The sequence below is a fragment of the Lactuca sativa genome, chromosome 2, assembly GCF_002870075.4.
Source record: "Lactuca sativa cultivar Salinas chromosome 2, Lsat_Salinas_v11, whole genome shotgun sequence".
NCBI classification, from domain to species: Eukaryota; Viridiplantae; Streptophyta; class Magnoliopsida; order Asterales; family Asteraceae; genus Lactuca; species Lactuca sativa.
The window spans coordinates 169228682-169235178 of NC_056624.2; the positions used below are offsets into that span (position 1 = coordinate 169228682).

The following is a 6497-nucleotide window of genomic DNA, read 5'->3' on the forward strand; positions in this document are numbered from 1 at the left end:
GAGAATTTTTTTATTTCAGGATTTTTGGGCTTCAAGCGAATAGGGTTTAGACCCTATTAGATGTTGATAATATTGGTTATGCGATCCAAGCCCTTGGTGTGCATTAGAGTCAAAGGGGCAAAATAGGAAAAGTGATGTTTCAGACTTCTTGCATGAAATATGGATTTTTGTTTGGGAAGATTTTAATGCAATATATCTAGATAATATTGTGTGGCTCTTCAATACCTTTCCGTGGATATAAAGATCGTCGAAAACGAAGTTGGAACGAAGAAGTTATGACCGTTTAAAGTTAGGACGATTTTGGGTTAAGTCGCGTATGTTGGGCATACGGGTAAGTACATTGTGCGTATTAGGGCATCCCTGAGTATGTTGGGCATACCAGGAGTACGTTGGGCATACATAGTCATTGCCTAAACCCTATTTTCATGGTTTCAACCCTATTTAAGCTCCTTAACTTCCCCAAACACATTCCATTCTCAGCCTCCACCTCTCCAACACCCTCCTTTGAAACCCTAACCCTAGTTTGAGCCTTGTGAGCAAAAAAAAAGGTGTTTTTACATGATTTGGAGTGTTCTTGGTATATCGTGGAGAAGAAGGAGCTCATTGGGGAAGTGTTGGTCATTTTAGTGTTCTTGGTAGATCCAGACTTTGTTCTTGGTAAATCCAGACTTTGTTCACATTGATCTTTCTTCTAGAGGTATAAAGCTTGAATCTTGATCATGAATTTGTTAGATCTAACTAGTTTTGGATGTTATGAGCTTTTTGGTCATTTTAGTGCATAAAGTTTAGATCTTGAAAGTTTGTGACCTTGTTATGGATAAAGTTGGAAATTGATCAATCTAAACATCATTTTGATTCATATATGAAGGTTGGAGACTTGACCTTAATGGATTAAGTTGATAAAGGTGCACTTTTGGGTCCCTTTGAGACTTAAAAACTAGATCTTGGTTGTTTGGACCATTCAAATGGATAAAGTTGGATACTTTATCCTTTACAGAGCTATTACGAAGCATAAAAATATAGTCTTGATTGTTATTTCCTTCCATGTATGATATAGGTTGTATTAATGGGTTAAATAGTTAGAGTTTTTGTGTTTGGGCACCTAATTACCATGCAAGACCATAAAGTTGGAAACTTTATAGTTAAGGACGTTATTTTAAGGTTAGATATAGAATATGGGCAAAAAAGCTTAAGGATTAAGCTCTTAATAAGAAGAAAAATACCTCATCACGTACGATGGGCGTACGAGGTCAACCCACCCCGTTTTGGTCAAGCCTCATGTACGCCATGTGTACCAGTTGAGTACAATGGACGTACTCAACGCTATTAACCAAGTTTGACATTTTACTTTTTGGAACTTTCACCAAGTTTGACCTAAGGGTATTTTGGGTATTCAGTGTGGTAATTGAGATGGTCATTATTTATTAAATAGGTGATCGATTGAGCTGAAATTCGAAGTTGTGTCCTGTTCGAAGATCTTTTCAGACCAAGATGTGAGTTTTCCTCATTGTACTTGTGGGTCGAAAGCACCAATGCCAACCCACTAGGTTATGTATCCTGGTACTTATGATGTTGCTATGTAGTAGTGATCTGTAGATCTCCCTGGTTATCTGTTTACTGGCTATATATTCATTTGTTGCATATGTTGACATATTGTGGTTGGGTTAAGATTGTACTGCTTTGTGCTGCTAGTCAACAAACCCGGTATGGTAAGGTTGAGGCCACGTACCAATAAACCTAGATTGTTGGGTTAAGGCCACGCACCAACAAACATGATATGGTTGGGTTGATACTGGAGGTCAATAGACCCGTTATGGTAAGGTTGAGGCCACGTGCCAACAAACCTGGATTGTTGGGTTGACACCACGTGCCAACAAACCCTCGACTGTTGGGTTGAGGTCAAGGAACAACAAACCATGTATGCATGCATGTTATATATGTTATATGTTGTGTGGTGGTACTTTGGGGGAACTCACTAAGCTTTGTGCTTATAGTTGTTTGTTATGGTTTCAGGTACTCCAGATGATCAGGATAAGCAAAGGCGTGATCTTTCACATCCTTCAGATTTTATATTATTGGATTTTTGGATACTTTAATTTACGAACTATACTTTTGAAAAAACTTTTTGTTAAACGATTGTTGACTTTGATTTGTTTTGGAAAAATGAAAATTTTACTCTGATTTTTGGGATGTTACATTTGTAACTCATGCATGTATGTTGGGCAGGATTGTTATGATGGGCGAGGCCAGTTATGTGGGAGGGTATCGATGTTATGCATGGTATGTGGTATTTTGGGGAACGCACTTAGTTTGGTGCTTACGCTTTTGTGGTTTAAATGTTGCAGGTATTTCTAGTTCCAAAGGGAAGGGCCTAACATGATCGCACAACATCCCCTTGATTTTTATTCCACACTGTTTATTTGACTTACTCTGATGTTGAGAATATTTATACTTTGGCTAGTTTGGAACAATGGATTGTGTTATTTTTGGTGTTTTGAAAATAAAATTTTTACTAGTATTTTGGTACACTACAAATATGTTAAAAATAACTTTCTACCCTCGAACTCTGTCCATATATTATCTAACTAAAATTCCCAAATATATATAAGATAAAGCTTATCAAGAGCACAACCTTCTTCGATTTTTGAAGATTTATCCTCAACCCTAATACAAAGTAAAAGCAATTCACAACCACACAATGTTAAGGATATTATCATTCAACCATTGCCCCATTAGTAAAACAGGATCCACATAAAAAGATGAGAAAGAATAAGATTATCCTTACCCACCATGGATCATCTAAACAAATATGTTGCAAGCACATCTTCGATCACCACATGAAGACGCTCCATAACAAAGTATATAAAGAAAATGGGATATGGGACCGCAAGCCACACTCAATCTGAAACTCATTTGTAAAGCTCCCATAAATAAGAACGAGCGCCTTATTCAAGAACAAATACACTCAAATTTAGAACAAATAAACCCAACTAGGTGAGTCATACACGTTTGAAAAATTAATCTTCAAAAACATGTTATTTTTACGTTTTCTTTTGTACCAATTTGTATTCCCATTGACCATCACATACCACCTAAGATCTGTTTTTTACATATCGATTGCTCAACACTGACAACATCATCAACGACACGATTTAACCGAATAGTCAACATATTAGCTATGATTTTATAATGTAATCGTATCTAACTAATAGGAAGATAATCTAAAATCACCATCAGACTAGACATCTTGGGGGTGGGCAAAACTAAAACCGAAAATCAAAAAACCGACAAAAATTGATGAAACCAAAAAAAAAACCAAAATTTTCGGGTTGGGTTGGGTTTGCCCTGTCAAAATCGACCCATTGAAACCGACCCAACCCAATAGTTTAGAAACTGATATGAACCAGACCCAACCCAACTATTTATATGTTACTTTGATTTTCATGTTTTGGTTATCATCTTCAAAACGTGGTAATTTTAATATTTCTTTGAACTATGTAATTGATTTTGGTATTTTTGATTGTTTTAAATTGCTTCTATTTTTTTGAATTAAGTTGTTAGTTTATTTATATTTTTTGAAAAATGAGTTTAAAACCAAAACACATGGGTTTAAACGTAAAACCCATGAACCCATGGGTTGAACCCATAACCACTGAGAAACCGAACCCAGTCAGAAACCGAACTCATTGGGTTCTAAAACCCAAAACCGAAAGATGCGGATTGAGTTCGGTTTTACCGCAAAGCCGACCTAACCCAGTCTATACTCACTACCACCGTAATAAACAAGGAATTGCATCTTTTTGGGATTTTGAAAACATAATGGAATCATTAACATACTACATGTCATCAATATTCAAAATATCCAAATCTTTTCTAATAATAAATAAAGAGGAAAAACTCATCCAGACGGCGAGATTTATTGTCACCACATGCCCACACCGCTTATTGGACCCTCCAATGTCAAAGTTTGACGCAAAGTCAGAGAATTGAATCTTTGACTTTGGTTTTGAAAAGCCGCACCTTCAAACTTTCTGAATTTTACGCTAAAGTACTAAAAACTGTTTTCTTAACACTCTAAAATCATTCACACTCATGCAATGTCAATTATTTTTTCAAACATGCTATATCAGCTTTTACAACTACATCTTTATCATTGCACTATCAGTCATCTTTTAAAATGATATATTTTTTTTAAAGATATAGTAATATTAAAAATTAATAATAATGAATAATAAATTAACATGAGAATAACTATCTATAATTCAAATAAAAATTGCTAATATTATAAAATATGAAAATCAAAATATTACATATTGATAATACCATATTTTCAAATTGGTTTTATTATTTAAAATTGTTAACTTTATAAAACAGAAGAATCCAATAAATTACAATACAGAAGAATCCAATAAATTACAATATTGATCATACGTATATCTTCAAATTGGTTTTAATATTTATTTAATATTTTTTTGATTAAAAAAGCAATATAAATCAAGCTCCAAGCCATGTAGAAGGTGAAAGATCAAATTATGTGGCATTTCAAAAAGGTCATCAATGCAAACACCTTCCTGTTTAATCCCTCGTACGGAAATTTGGCTCCACTTTTTATTAATGATCCAATGAAAATATTTAAAAGACAGAACTGCACAAATGGTCTATCTGTTTATCTGAAAATTGTCACTTTGGTCCAAAAAGGTTTGGACTAGCATCAGAGGTCCACACTTTTTATTTTTTTGCAAGTTTGGTCCGATTTGCTTTGAACTTTTTTATAAAGACGATTTTGCCCTTGATTTTACTTTTTTTATTTTTTTATTTATTTGAATATTTTTTGACTAAAAGAAAAATTAAAAAAGCCAAATCTCTCTCTCTCTCTCTCTCTCTCTCTCTCTCTCTCTCTCTCTCTCTCTCTCTCTCTCTCTCTCTCTCTCTCTCTCTGAACAAAAATATCTCATTTGGGTATATTTCCAATCTCGTTTTCATTTGGGTTTTTCTAAATCATAACTCAATGGAGATCGTTTGTGAGTTTTTTTTTCATGGGTAACTTAAGATCAAATTCCTAAATTCGAATCAAAAACTAAAATCGTGTGTAGTTGTGTTTCTGGAAATCAATTTAAGAGTGTGTGTGCGTGTTCTAAATTTCTGGATATCGATTCTTGGGTGTTCATCCCTTATCTTCATCTGGAAATTGATTCTGATCTAGAGACGATTTTAGAGATGCAAGAGGTACTGACCGCTTCTTTGTGAAGGCTTGCTCGCAGATATTCAAGAAAGGGACGATCGATCGTATAGGGGTGTCCAAGGACCTTTTGCAAGATGTGTTTCAAATGGGTATCGTGTCCAAATCACAGAGTGTTCATGGAGAATCGGGTTGGAGGAAATGGGTCTTGTGTTTTTTACTGGAATCTATCTAGGTGTGATGTCTTTTTCTAATGAGAGAGATAAGGATGTGATGTGCTTGATCTTCCTATTAGATTTTTGTGGGTTTTCTTGTTTCTTGCTTGATCGATCGATTGGGGATTTTTGAAGTGGATGCTTATGTATTCTTTTGTTTCTTAATCATTTGATCTTGGATTTTAGAGCTGTGAATTGGGTCTTCATGAGTTCTTCTTTTTCTTGATTATTCCATTTGGGATTTATGATTTTAGCAATCGATGTTGATTTCTTCCCCCGTTCTTGAGCATCGTTGAAGCTTTAAGTTATTTTTTGGTTGGGTTTTATGGGTACTCTTGTTCAAACCTTAATGACACCTACAAATCAGAAACAGAGAGATTAGGGTAGAAAATCTGAAGGTGGATGAAGGAGGGGATGTGCTTTTCAAAAAAATTCACAGACCTCTCATTGCTTTTGGATTGAATGTGGTTCACAAAGAAGATGATGAATAGTGGATCCGCCAAGAAAATGTAAACCCCAAGGGCTTCTGTCTTTTGTGCCTTTTTATACCCCAAAAGAAATCAAAAATAGGGTCTGTCTTCTGAATTTGTAGTGCTCGAATCTTGTTGTGTTCTTCCTTGTTGGGAAGATATATGCGTTAACGATGAATGTTGTTGGTTTCATCGATTTCTGATCATCATTTTTATGGTTTGCTTGGAGAAGATGAATTGGGTTAGCTTCGTACAGGAGAGAGAGAGAGAGAGAGAGAGAGAGAGAGAGAGAGAGAGAGAGAGAGAGAGAGAGAGAGAGAGAGAGAGAGAGAGAGAGAGAGAGAGAGAGAGAGAGAGAGAGAGAGGGAGGGAGGGAGGGAGGGAAGGAGGGATTTGGCTTTTTTAATTTTGTTAATCAAAAAAATATTCAAATAAATAAAAAAACAAAAAGAAAGGGAAAAATCGTCTTTATAAAAAAAGTTCAAAGCAAATCGGACCAAACTTGCAAAAAAAAATGAAAAATTTGGACCTCTAGTGATAGTCCAAATCTTTTTGGACCAAAGTGACAATTTTAAGCTAACCACAGGGTCCATTTGTGTAGTTTTGTCTATTTAAAATTTTCATTCCCCTCTG

At 35.1% G+C, this 6497-nt stretch overlaps 1 long non-coding RNA gene across 1 annotated transcript; it reads right to left on the bottom strand.

The window, feature by feature from the left end:
- Window positions 1-4962: 4962 nt before the first annotated feature.
- LOC128132073 (uncharacterized) lies at window positions 4963-6176 on the bottom strand. The gene is made up of 2 exons (XR_008230006.1): window positions 5836-6176; window positions 4963-5750 (listed from the first exon to the last, which is right to left on the bottom strand). It is a non-coding gene; the product is annotated as an uncharacterized LOC128132073 (long non-coding RNA).
- Window positions 6177-6497: the final 321 nt, after the last annotated feature.